Source organism: Magnolia sinica, chromosome 3 (genome assembly GCF_029962835.1).
Source record: "Magnolia sinica isolate HGM2019 chromosome 3, MsV1, whole genome shotgun sequence".
Classification (NCBI taxonomy): domain Eukaryota; kingdom Viridiplantae; phylum Streptophyta; class Magnoliopsida; order Magnoliales; family Magnoliaceae; genus Magnolia; species Magnolia sinica.
This window is the reverse complement of record NC_080575.1, coordinates 77,100,341-77,115,304: the sequence shown is the minus strand read 5'-3', so window position 1 is coordinate 77,115,304 and position 14,964 is coordinate 77,100,341. Positions and strand designations below refer to the sequence as shown.

General features: G+C 40.9%; 1 pseudogene; it reads right to left on the bottom strand.

Annotated features, from left to right (window-relative positions):
• Positions 1–3,331: 3,331 nt before the first annotated feature.
• LOC131240049 (probably inactive leucine-rich repeat receptor-like protein kinase At5g48380) lies at positions 3,332–4,928 on the bottom strand (annotated as a pseudogene).
• Between the last annotated feature and the right edge of the window lie 10,036 nt (positions 4,929–14,964).

Below are 14,964 nucleotides of genomic sequence, written 5' to 3'. Positions count from 1 at the left end.
GACAGTGATACTTAAAGTTTTATGAAGTAATTTTCTCATACAGCTTTGTAGAAAACACTGCATATGAATGTATCAACATTAAAATCAGTGGGAGTAAGTTCATTATATTGATTTTGTATATTGACGACATTCTATTGACTAGCAGTGATACCAGGATGTTGAGCGACACCAAGAAATTCTTATCTCAAATATTTGAAATGAAAGATCTTGGTGAAGCTTCTTACGTCATTGGCATTGAGATTCGCCATGACAGAACACTTGGACCGCTCTGCCTGTCACAGAGGGCCTATATTACTAGGGTACTCGAAAGGTATGACATACAAAATTGTGCTTTCGGACAGTCGCCCATTGTGAAGGGAGACAAATTTAGCCTATTTTAATATCCAAAGAATGATTTGAAAAAGAATCGAATGAAAGAATTTCCGTACGCATCAGTAGTGGGGAGCATCATGTATGCTTAGTCTGTACTCAACCGGACATTGCCTTTTTACTGGAATATTGAGAAGATACCTATCTAATTCAGGAATGCAACATTGGATAACTGCAAATAAAGTATTACGTTATCTAAAGAGAACGAAAGACTTCAGACTCACATACAAAAGATCGGATCGGTTGGAGTTAATCGGATATTCAGATGCAAACTTCGCAGGCTACGTTGACACTAAGAAGTCTACTTCAGGATATATCTTCATGATGGTAGGAGGAGCTGTGTCATGAAAAAGTGTGAAACAGTCTACCACAACCTTATCCACCATGGAAGCTGAATTTATCGCCTGTCACAAGGCATCTAATCAGGCATTATGGTTATAGAGTTTCTTCTCAGGTTTGCGGGTACTGGAGCATATCCCAAAACCCTTGAGAATATTTTACGATAATTCAGCTGTTATTTCTTTCTCTAATAACAACAAGCATTCGTCAAGGTTGAGCCATATCGACATCAAATATTTTGTTGTAAAGAAAAGAGTTCAGAATCATCAAATGTTCGTAGAATTCATCGACACTAAGCAGATGATTGCAAATCTGCTTACTAAAGAACTCTCTATCATGCCATTTCAGGAGCATGCGACATTCATGTGAGTCATTGATCCCACAGATGTTTTCAGTTAGTGGGAATTGAGCGTATTTTGATTTTCACAGACATTTAGATATCAAAGTTTATGCAGTTTTTTTTTTTGATGATTTTGATATAAAGATTTATTTCTACTTCTCTATATATATGCGCAAATTTTGAGTAAGTAGAACTGCAATCGTGTCTTGTTGGAGACATGTAAAAGCTTCAGGATCTCTTAAGGATAGACACATATCATCACACTAAAGTGTGTAATCCTTATACTATATTTTCTAGTTCCTGATCTATGTCGTTAAGATTGAAGATACTTATGATCGCGCTTAGCCACACTTCGCCTAAATTAAATGTTGTGATGACTACCGCGCTTCGATACTGACAGTCTTGATGGACCAGATTGAATAACATTACTCATATTATCCAACTATTTCATTGGTTAACCATTCAGATGTTTTCCTAAAAAATCAAAACTTGTTTTCAAAATTATTATATATGACAATCATTAACGTTGCTCAATGAGGCCCAAGTGGGAGAATGTAAGAACTCTATGTAGTGGACCTTACTGATCAACGGTTTGGATTGTACTATAGTTGGATGGTTTGATTGAGTTAATTAGTGGGCCCTACTTAAGGTGATGCACTGCGCATTCTATCTACACAGCACTGCGTATTTGGGGTGGAATGCTATTGCCTTACGCAAGGCAATTTGAGTCGAACTAGGACAGTGATGTGGAACATGGGAGAAAGAGAGTTTTGATGGCTTTCAAGCTCCCTCTCCACAGACTCTATATAAGAGAACTAGGTTCCCGATCCTACACCATGACAGAATTCGAGTCCCATCTTTTGAGTTGCAAAAATGGTGTGAAGGAGAGGAAGATCCTAAGCTCTATAGGTATTCTAGTATTCTTATTCTCAGCAATGACGTCCCACTTAGGTAAGTCATCCGAACCCTTGATCCCCATGCCCTATGCATAGATAGATCCGTGGGCCTATTCCACATATCTGATAAGTCCCACATGAAAAAGCTTGGAATTAGTTTAGATGGAACTGCATTGGTTCCGTGCCAATTCCACTCAATGTTAGCAAGTTATGTAGGTCCTACCATGATGCTTGGGCTATATCCACACCGTCCACCCATTTTTCGAGATCATTTTAAAGCATGTGCCAAAAAATCAGGTAGATCTAAAGCTCAAGTGGACCCCACCGTAGAAAGGAGCGGGGATTGAATACCTACTGTTGAAAATTTCTTTGGGGCCACATTAGTTTTGGATCTACCTCATTTTTAGGCCCATGCCATAAAATGAAGTTACAAAACAGATGAACGGTTTGGATATAACACATGTGTTATTCTCAATAGTTTCAAATGATGGTGGTTATATCCATTCAATGTACTATCATATTAGAATTAAGCTTATCCCATATGTAATAATTATATTTTTCGAATCCCATCCCACCTAATCCCTCCCAATGCCATGCGCCAAACACCCCCTCAAGTTTTACAAATCATTCTAAATCATGAATCCAAAAATGAGGCACATCCAAATCTCAAGTGGAACACACAACAACACAACAGAAAGCAGCAGGGATTGAACAACTACTGTTGAAACTTTCTTAGGATCCAGTGTAAGGTTTATTTGCCATCTAATCCCTTCGTGATGTCTTACAAACCTGGATGAAAAGAAAACAAAATAGCAGCTTGATCAGAGCATTCTGTGGTCCTAAAAAGTTTTCAACGGTAGACATCTAATTCCCACGGTTCTATAGTGTGTCCCACTCGAGTCTTGGATCTCCTTCTTACTTTGTAAAATTCCATATAATGATATGAAAAAATGAATGGACAGTGTAGATCTGATACATACATCATGATGTGCCCACGGAAGTTCCACGTGTCAAACACTCACAATGTTCTTCTCTCCACCTAGAATGTGCTGCACCACAAGTGGTTAGGTGAGACCCCGACCTCACCCAAGAGGGTGCGGCTCTTACCTTGGTAACCACTTTTACATGTGTATTCGGTGTCCACCCTCGTCCAATCGTTTTTTTTTTTTTTTTTTTTTTGAATTATTTTAGGGAATTAGACAAAAATAATAAAAAATAAATAAATTAAAGCGGATCTACTTATCAGGTAGGCCATATTATAGAAAAAACAGTGGTGATTCACTATTAATGGGCCACAAAAGTTTTGTATCAAGCTGATAATTGTTTTTTATTTTCATCCACGATCACGTGAACTGATCAACGGATTGGATAGCCCTACAGAAACAAACATTAAGTGATGCCACTTTTCATCAATCATACAAAAATTCTCAATATACAAAAGAAGATTTCTCTAATATGCAGAATTCAAGGACTAAAATGATGCCACTTTTCTTACTTTAGCGTCGAATACAATTCTTCTCGAATTCAAACCGTTCTGCTGAATTTCCTGTATTTGTTGCCTCACATTAAGTTCATCTGGGCCATCCATGTCGATACATATCTGTGGCCGTTGCATCTCATCTTCGTCTATGAAATGGTATCTCTTTCCAATAGATTGAAGAAGCTGTTATACTACAAGCATTGTAGGCCTCTCCTCCGGATCAAACGCAATGCAATCAACTGCAACTCTCTGAAACTGAAGGAGCTCGTTATCACAACCCTTTCCCATCAAAGACCTGTCGATGGCATGGCTGAGAAGATTAACGTTTTTAAGTTCAGTAATCCACTCCACCAGATTCCCCTTGAAGTCTTTTAGGGCATTCGCCACCTTTGAAGGCTTTGGTCGGTAATCAGCTTGAGCGACACCACACCAAAGCTGTATACATCCCCAGCTCGACTGGTCTTGCTTGTGAATTCAGGAGCAACCAAACCCATATCATCAGATTTGACATTTACATGAACACTCAGATTGGCATCGAGTGGATCAATAAGCGCAGTGGATCTGAATTTGAATATTTTTGGCTCATAATCTTGATCCAAGAGGATGCATTTGGAGCTTATGTTGCAGTGAATTATGCAAGGATCGCAGCTGTGGTGAAGCCATGCAAGGCCTCTAGCCACCCCAACTGCAATTCTCATCCTCAGAGGCCATTCCATGGGTCTCTCATGTAGCTGCTGAAACAGAGTTCCTTTGGGCATGTATTTGTATACTAACAGCCTCTCATTTCTTGCAATGCAAAAACCCAAAAGAGGAACCATGTTACCGTGTTTAAGGCGGCCCAGCGTCGTCATCTCAGACATGAATTCTTTGTCAGAATGTTGAGAATCATGAAACCTCTTAATTGCGAGGGAAGAACCATCAAGAAGCATCGCTTTGTACATGGTGCCTGCTATCCCCGATCCGATGATGTTGTTTTTGCTAAAATTGTTAGTGGCTTTCATTAGATTATTCAGCCTCATTTTCGGAACCATCTTCTCAAATGTGGAGATGTGGACATTACCATACCTTCGAGTAGTATTTTCTAACTGAAAAATAAAACAATGTTAGGGTTACAGAGGAGGAGATTTTGACCTTCGGCGCATTGAATCAGGTAAGGAATTTGGTGATCTGTGCAATTGTCATGTTTTCCTGAAAACGAAATGTACATTTCATGGGAAATGGGAGAAAGGAAATGAACTAACCTTGATTTCCTTGGTTCCTTGAGTACTCTTCATCCACTGGATTGCTTCAACGTGTTCTTCCTTCTTCTTTCCCGTCTGCAGAAGAAGCACCAGTATTATCATTCCGATGGCTGCACCACCGATGGCTGCGCAAATTATGATGCCTCTGTCTATACCGTCCATCAAAATCATGAAGAACCTAAGATATGGGCACGAAATTTATAAACACATTAAAAAAAGTCAACGGATTCGTGGAAAAAGGGTGGGATGCAACCATCTAATTAGAGTTCACAGGAGAAATGCCTCCAAGGTCTCTCAAATATATTCTTAAGTTGCCTTTTTATCACTTTTGAAAGAATTAGTGGATGATACTACGCCTGCTTTGTAACTTAGTCCATTAGGTAAGTTTTTTTTATTATTATTATTATTATTATTATTTTTAATTCTTCTTCATTTTCAAACATGTCTTTTAGCCACCACTCCATTCGACTGCATTTTATTGCGTATGTTTATTGACATCAACTTTTCAAGCCTTACATAAGTGTTATTATATTTCTCTGACAATCACATTAATTTTTTAGAAATATAAGCCACTAATATGTGGAAGATATTTTAAATGAATAAAATTTTATTAGAGGTGGAGGCTACTTTTGATTATGGATAAAGAGGGATGGCCATGGTTATCGTTGTCTTGGTAAGAGGGGATTTAAGGTAGGTAAGATTAGTTGTGATTATCATGTAGAAGACAATGAAGGAGACAATCTACCTCGACGCTGGCAACCTCGAACCTTAGCACATGACAACTTCGAATCTTAATATATGACAAACTCGACCCTCAATACATGACAAACTCAACCCTAACACATGAGCCCTAGAAGGAGGCAGAACTTAGACTTAAATGGACTAGACCACAAGAAATAATGGTAATCGAACTCCTATAGTCGAAAACTTCTTAAATTGACTACACCACAACAAAACTTCTAAGGGCGTTCGTACACCGTCTGTAGAGTCTACCATCGCATATATGTAGAATCAACTCCATCCATTGACTTCTACATTTTATGGAAGTCTATGATTTGAAGCATGATCAACATCTGCTAGTCACATTGACCATATCACAAAAAATATTATATGCATCTAACAGATACTGTTATAAGTTATTAGGTTTTGTGAGCCACATATAAATTATGTTGGTAAGAAATTAAGATATTCTCAATATAAATAGAGGGATATATAAAAAAATAAACAGATTGGATTTAAATTTTAGTAGATTCAATAACTAATCTCATCAATGTGACTTCTTTGAAATTGGATACTAAATAATTTGTTCACTTAAAATCCGTACAGCCGGATATCCAAACTCATAAGATGACTATTTTAAGAATATTTGAAGCATTCCTTCCTTTTTAGAATTTTAACATAGACAGGGAATATGATATTTATTACGTGGTTGGATATTCTCGTCAAAGTGTTTGTAAAGAAAAAAAAAAAAAACACACGCTTGTTCACATTGCATGAGCACCCACCAGGGCCACTTTCTCTAACGTGAGGGGAAGGATTAACATTTGTGTAATCCAACCCGTCCATAAGGTCGATCACCCCTTGTTTAGCCTTTATCCATAAAATTAGGCTGATTCAACACTAATGTCAGTCATCTCATAATATTATAGCTAAGAAGCACTAAATAACATGGTATGGCCCACCTGAGTTTTGGAAATTGTACTACTGTGATTTGTTGGTAATTCTTTGATCGTGATGAGGCACATCAAATGAATGAATTGGATGGCGCTGAAGCATATCGGTGAGTGCTGCACAAAACAACCATTAGGAGTGCCATCCTGACATTTTCTTAGGGGCGAGAAATAGGCTGTGGATAGTCATTGACTCCATCCATCATTGACAAGAGTGGATGTGGTGAGAGTTCCATCACCGTGGTTCTGGGTGTGCAAGGTATGGCTAGCTGCTGCTTAGGTGACTAAAGTAGTTTATGAGAATTTTAAAAAAAAAAACATAAATTAATGGCCTTCGATTTTGCATTATGCAGGGGACCTTCCTTCATAATCAATGCCTGGTTCTGTGGATATCTTCATTGACAGATTAGACGATCTGATTGGTTCATGTGAAACAAATGTTCAAAACCAAATGCCAAATGGTTTCATTATCTTCACGAAAAACTTGCTGCGAGGATTGTTCATCTCATGAGATTTTTAATTTGCATGCCAAAGGCATATTCTCACAATGGTTGGTTTGGAACAACCATGCTGGGTTATCTGCTGTAGCGGGGCTGGAGGAATACAGTTTTAGGAGGTTCAGCGAAGAGAAATTTACCACTGGACGACCCGTTTATGGCCCATTTACCCACTTAAGACCACCCCATTTTACCTGACCAGAATAAGCACCAGATGTACGGACGACTTGCCAAAGGCCAAAAATGCCCCTGCTTTTTCCTTCAAGCGGATCGGCTGGTGCTCGAAGACAAGCGCTGACGCTCCTCGAACTTCGAGTTGTACGAACGTTCATCCATATTTCGAGATCATTTGGGAGCATTATCCAAAAAAAAAAAAAATCATATCCAAAGATCAACTGGACCACACCACAAAGAGCAGCAGGAAAATTGATTTTCACCGTTAAAAATTTTGTAGGGCCCACTATAACATTTATTTTCCATCCAATCTATTCATAAGGTCACAAAGACATGGATGAAGAGGAAAAACAAATTTCATAATGATCCAAAACTTTTGTAATCCTTAAAAGGGTTTCAATGGTAGACGTTCAATTCCCCACTGCCTTTTATAGTGTGGTCCACTTGATAGTTAGATATGTCATATTTTTTGTCTCAAGCCTTAATATAGCTCACCAAATAAATGGACGGTTTGGATATAACATAGACCTCATGATGGGACCCACAAAAGCAATGAAGATTCCACGGCCAAAAAAAAAAACCCAGACTTCCGCGACTTTTTCCACCTCACATTTTTCCCTAATACATAATTATGTAAATATGTATATATAAGTATATAAAAATATTTTTCTATCTTTTAATTCATTTCTTAGTCTATTTATTAAACAAACATATCTCCTAAACTAGAATGAGCTACTTAACGTACCACATATGATTTTGGGGTAGGAGAAGCTAATTTAGCCAACTAGCATAGTTATTTTCTAAGATTCCATCAGATCAATGGTCGAAAATCCATTTTATTCACTTAGTAGTTAATTTCATTCATTTCATTAACTTCGTGATCAATTTCATTCATTTCGCGGTAAAATTCATAAACTTCGCGATCAATTCCATACATTTTGCGGTGAATTTCAACGAATTTCCTTTACTTCACGGTCAATTCCATGCATTTCACGATTAATCCCGGCGATGCCCCATCACCTCATGGTCAATTCCATACATTTCACAGTCAATTCCCTTCACTTCACGGTTAATTCCATGCATTTCATGGTCAATTCCCTTCATTTCACGGTCAATACTGGTGATTCCGCTTCATTTCATGGTTAATTCCATGTATTTCACGATCAATTCCCTTCACTTCATGGTCATTTCCATGCATTTCACGGTCAATTCTGACGATTCTGCTTCACTTCACGGTCAATTCCTGTCATTTCACGGTCAATTCCATGCATTTCACAGTCAATTCCCTTCACTTCACTGTCATTTCCAGGCATTTCATGGTCAATTCACTTCACTTCGCGGTCATTTCCATGCATTTCAGGGTCATTTCCAGCAATTCCGTTTCATTTCATGGTCATTTCCATACATTTCATGGTCAACTCCCTTCACTTCACGGTCATTTCCATGCATTTCATGGTCAATTCGCTTCACATGACAGTAATTTCCATGCATTTTACGATCATTTCTGGCGATTCCGTTTCATTTCACGGTCATTTCCATGCATTTCACGGTCAATTCCCTTCACTTGACGGTCATTTCCATGCATTTCATGGTCAATTCGCTGTCATTTCACGGTCAATTCCCTTCATTTCATGGTCATTTCCATGCATTTCACGGTCAATTCGCTTCACTTCACGGTCATTTCCATGCATTTTACGGTCATTTCCGGCGATTCTGTTTCATTTCACGGTCATTTCCATGCATTTCATTGTCAATTCCCTTCACTTCAATGTCATTTCCATGCATTTCACGGTCAACTCGCTGCACTTCACGTTCATTTCCATGCATTTCATAGTCATTTCTGGCGATTCCGTTTCATTTCACTGTCATTTCCATGCATTTCACAGTCAATTCACTTCACTTCACGGTCATTTCCAATGCATTTCACAGTCAATTCCGGCGATTCCGTTTCATTCCATGGTCATTTCCATGCATTTTCACGGTCAATTTGATTCACTTCACGGTCATTTCCATGCATTTCACGGCTCACAAAATTCCCGATCGCCGAATCCGGCGCCGACAGCCTCCGTAGAACCCCATTCTCGGATCCCGGCACCCATTCACCAGGTTCCGATCCTGGGATACTACAAGGAGGATTTATAATCATCAGTCTGATTCATAACGAGCATAACCAAAAGCATAACCCACGAACAATAACCACAAGAACACCACCACAAAATCCACTATGATTAAAAACTTTTGAGTACAATGCGTCTAAAAGGGAAAATACAATGTAACAAAAGAAACAAAACTCCAGAAGCTCGGCTGCACGCTCCAACTACGGCGAGACTATGGCTGCGACTGCGTCCTGGCGTCACCTGCACGCATCAATCGTGCATAAGCTTATAGAAAGCTTAGAGGGTGGTGTAAGTATGTGCGCAATATAAGCGTGCTCAAAATGCAAGGTCAGAGTAATGCGGAATCATGGTGATGAGCACATGAATGCAATCAGCCGTACCAAGGCTATGCGGTGCAAGATATGAATGCTATCGGCCATAACACAGCCATGCGATGCGAGATGCAACTCAAGCATGTCAATCCTCATCATGTATCAGTATAGTTCTCATTCTGGATAATCACCGGGGTTCAATACACTCCAAATGGCACTGTCGCTCTCCTAGCCGCACAGTCCAAGTGAGCGTAAGAAACCTCACTATCCGCCTGACCAATAGTCTGCCAATACCTATCCGGCACGTCGATAGCGGACCCATTCGCGAGCTGGTCAAACTCAGCCTAGTATTGCCCCTACCCTCGGGCGAGTAAGGCCACACTCCTTTCCAACCGACCACGACACAGTGGGAGACGCGGCCTCCTGGTATTCGGCCCTCATGCGCTCATATATCCACTCGGTCTCGACGTTGGAGTCATCCTCTGGTACCATCGGGTTTAGGGATTTTCACCCAGGGACATCTATGGCGCCCGTATGCTAGAACCAAATATTTTCGGTATCCAACCCAGCCATCCACGATGTGTCTGTGGAGGCTATGGCCCTGATGTCGCTAGGGCATACAGTAACTACAATCACACAAATGCAAGTGCATGAGCCACACTATCAGTCATGCAACAATCCTGCGTGTACCATGCACTTATATGAGGCAACTCCGCCTATCAGGGAGCCCATAAGCAGTCCGCCCGAAGGCATATGATATGATCGGTCACTCCTCACATCAGGCATACATATGATGCGGATGATCATGAATCATGGATCTATACTAAACATGTATAAAGAGATGAGCTCTGTGTATAACGAAGATGGGCCTAGACGGCCTACTTACCACAAGTATGGGCCTATCAGTGGGCCTTGGGGAGAGTTATAATGCGGACATTTAACCAACATTATCAATGTGGACGTCAAACCAGCATTGCTCCCAAGGCGTGGCCCGTTATAAGTGTCAATACATATGCTATGGTGGAGTCACACTACAAGGGACATTATGTTCATCCTGTTAGGCCTCTAATATATCAAATGGCCTCATACATGGGTCTCATATATACATATCAAGGTGGGCCTCAATGACGGGCCACAAATGCATCAAGATGGGTCTAGTCACATGGGCCTTGCATTCGTCATGTGGGCTACACCAGTGGGCCTTGTATACATTACAATGGGCCTCATAGCATGGTCTAAAAAAATTCCAAATGATTGGACGGGTTGGATGAAACGCAAGCATCATGGTGGAGCCCGCTCTAATGGAGGGTGTGGTTTTCAATACATACATAAGTGGGTCCCATGTGGGGCCTACCATAATGTTTATTTTCCATCCATTCCATTGACAAGGTCACTCAGACCTGGGGCCCACAGTAATATTTATTTTCCACCCAACCTGAGCCCAATGTAATGTTTAATTGCCATCCAACCATTCATAAGGTCACTTGGACCAGTTAGGGCCCACAGTGATATTTGTTTGCCATCCAACTGTTGAGGAGGTCACGTGGGCCTGGATAGGGCCCACTGTAATATTTATTTTCCGTCCAAATGGGCCCACTGTAATGTTTATTTGACATCCAACTGACCATAAGGTCACAGTCAGGGGCCCACCGCGATGTGGTCCACAGATCCAGCCCACTCATTGGGTGCGTCCCACTTGGCTGACCGTTCAGACCAAGTTTCAGCTTCATCCAAATTTCAGGTGGGCCCCACCAAGTATTTTTATATGTTTATGTATGGTTTCACATGATTTTAGATGGTATGGCCCGCCTGAGTTCCTTTTACAGCTGATTTTTGGGGTGGACGGCTGGTCCGTGGGGACCCACCGAATGCATGGTTTTGATGTCCGAAACACATCACGTGGGCTCAAATACAGTGTCCCATACCACCGTATTCGGCTCACGGGTTTGGGTTGCTCACTGGACACTATGGGGAGGCTTGTCACCCTAGCGTAGGCCGACAGCTCGACCATGATGTCCCATACCACCATGCTCAGCTCATGAGTCTTACCGGATCGAGGTACCATGGTTGAAACGGGCTTTACATTGGTAAGTGATATCTTAGATTCAAACAGTAGCATTTATACATGGTAAACACACAATAAGCCAATTGGGTTATTTGACAAGTTCGATTGGTACGAGCGCACGCTGAATTAATCGACATGAAGCGCGTAAGCACTCCATGTAGCCTAACCACTGTCGACAATCATCGTACGACTCGGATTCATCAAATGTATCTAATGTGGCGAGGCTACTTCGACCACTTAATCGGGAACCGTTACCGATTACCTGGACTACGTAGTAGTCCCATTCACACTTAAATACAATAGGTAGTCACATGTGATAATCATAACAACATTTAACGAACAATCCAAACATAATTCTCATTTGAGCATTTTATCGAATACATCGAACATGTGGTTATACATATGCATTTCATCCATAAGTCATGCAGTAACAATTTAGATTACATGGAGGAAACTATAAATATTGATAAGGTAGTTGAGAATCCTATCTCAACACCCTCATTAAATACAATTCGTCAAGCAATTTTTCATTCAGACATTTTAACAAACACTTAGACTGCATATTTCTACATACACAAATTTAATTAGTTGTAATATATATTATGGCAATTCCTTTCACAACGGAGTTGTCTTACATACAGCAAACAAGTATTCTAAGTTAAAAGTCATGGCAAGCACAAATCATAATCGCAAGTTCATTCAAACATTTCTACAAACACCTGGAATGCATTAAATATACACATAGTTCACACACATGTATAACTTATCAAATACATCGTAATTAAGGTCATATGGTGGCAATTGAGTCAGACATAAATCATTAGCTGATATTGAAGCCTTGAAAACCATAACCTAAATGTTTATAGCCGCAACTTTCGTCGATACGCCCGTTATGAACTCGGTTCGTACACTACATCCCCGTCTACAACATAACGGTTATCTAAATCACGAAATAGGTTAGCTATTTCGTCAATTCATCTATTTGGATTCCTAAAACAAGATTAGGGTTAGGATTTCTTATCCAAATCGGATTTGGAATGACTCGTGTAGCTAGATATAAAGGCAATTCAATGCGTAGAGTAGTAGGAAAGAAGCACCGCTGCAAACTCCAAGGATCTCCCTTCACTCTCCACTCTTTTCTCTTCCTTTCTCTCTTCTCTCTCCTAGGGTTAGAAAATTCGTATGGGATAAAAATGGAGTGATTTAAGGGCCTTATATAGGCTCAGAAGTGATGTCAATGGCCCTAGAGCCATGGTATACTTAGGTTATAGCCAAAAGGTGTCTGTTTTGGGTTAATGGAGCTCATCTGGATGTCCATTGCTCACATACGTCATGGAGCAAGTCCCCTGACCATGGATCTAAGCCAGGTTATGATTTCAGTCCGATCGGATTAATGGATCGATCGTAGAAGACCTGTATCAGTTCAACGGTCATCGTCACTCGATCAGGGCCACAAGTATACTGACATGTGCAAGAAATTTTCATGATCCACGGGTATAGTTTGGTCAGAAACTGACGGTCTGAAACCTTCAATTTCTCCTGTAAGTGAACGACCCAATTCACTTAAGTTTCAGTGCATTTTCAAAAGATATTCGCATTTCTCACACACTTTGCTCAGGGCTTAAGTTGTGCATTTCTGGATACTATTTGGGCTCGATTCCCCCAATGGTTGTCAAGCCCAACAAGGCGGTCATAACCTTATAGTTTCGCAGTAATCGAACTTTCGACGCGCGGTCCAGGTCCGATACGGAGTTTCAATGTGCTCCCGAGAGCAACTGGGTTTTGAGATTGCTCCTAGGTTTTTAGGTAATGTTGAGTTAGCGATTCTAATGGTTTTGGGTCTTGCAGTTCGTATAGATAGTGGTTCAAGCTAATTCCACTGATTATTTAGTTTAGTACTTAATTAATTTTCATCTAATTTCTACAGAATTCGGTCCTTAGTGATTTCTGCCCGAGGTGATACTCGGGTCTTTGTACGGATTTTTCCGAGACGTTACAACTTGACGAGATGATCTAATAGATAAGATCTTAAGATCCACTATTTGATCAATATGGGATATTGATGTTTGGTGGATGCCCATAACAGTAAAAGGATTAGATTATATGCACATAGATGGTTAAGAAGTTATATGTCCCCATTCATGTGAAGGTAGAAATGACAATCTATAGGGTTGGAGAGTACCACAATTAGTGCACCTCTTAGAGTGGTGTGTGAGAGGGAGAAAGAGGGAGAGTGCCCTTTCCTCTTCCTCTTTTCCTCTCCTTCCACACGTGTGGGTCAACCTTGTGGACATGTGACGTATCATCTCGGCCCTATCCTTAGGCACTGACGTGGACATGTGATGCATCATCTCAGCCCCCACGTGATGCATCATCTCGGCCCTAAACCCCCTTGTGGACATGTGACGTATCATCTCAGCCCTATCCTTCGTGCAGTTCATGATGGGCTGGCCCTGTGTGCTTCGTGGTTTTCTCAAAGTGGAGGTTGAATCAGATTCGAAGTTGGTGGTGGATACCCTTATGAGGCGGTCCCAGCCCATGTGGAAGTCCTATTGACTCGCCAGGATCAGGCACCTTCAAAAGTCAGTTTGCACTATCTTTTCCCACATCCCTAGAGAAGGGAATGGACCAACCGATGGTCTGGCCTGATTGGGGAGTATGAATGAGGGCTTCATGATATTCTGGAACTCCTCTGACCTCCCTCGGACCATCTGGGGGCTCGTGGTGCTGGATAAAGTAGGTCTAGGCTCTTTCAGGAAAACTAAAGGCCTAGCTAGATGTGCTAGTAATGCAGGTGCTTAGAGTGCTGAAGTCTATTGGCTTTCCCTTCCTTCGTTGGGCTGATTCTGCAGTCTGGAGTCATGGTTGGCTGCTTGTTGGGGTTGCCTATCTGTGGCTTATTTTCAATGGCTGATTGTCAGGTTTGTCGATAGGGCCAGCAGTGGGCAGGGTGGTTTGCCTAGCTTTTTTTTTTTTGTTTAGCGTGGTTGTTGGCCCTCTGTAGAGTTGTTTTAGGCCCTCCTTGTTCGGCATTATAGATGGCCTTCCTTTTTAGTTAGCTCTTTTTTCCATATGATAGGTGACGCCTGATTTCTTTTGTGGAGCCCACCCGAACTGCTATGTTGTATAGTCTCTTTTCTCAATATATTCCAGGTGGGGATCTCCACCTGTTCCACTATGTGGGTCAGTTGACCTCGGATGGCCCGCTGAATAAGGATTGATACGTCATGCGTTCCATGATGATACCAGGATCAAAAGTTATGAATGATTTACAATTCATACTTCAAACATCAATTTCTCCGTATGCTGAATGAATTTCTTCAAACGGGACACACCTGGGTCCAATTACGTAATGCCTAATGTAGGATTAGGCCTGAATCTGGCTGACTATGTACACTTTTGTTTAGGCTTCTTTTGATCCAATTGTTTAAAGAACATATCTGTGGCACATCCTACATCAGGCCC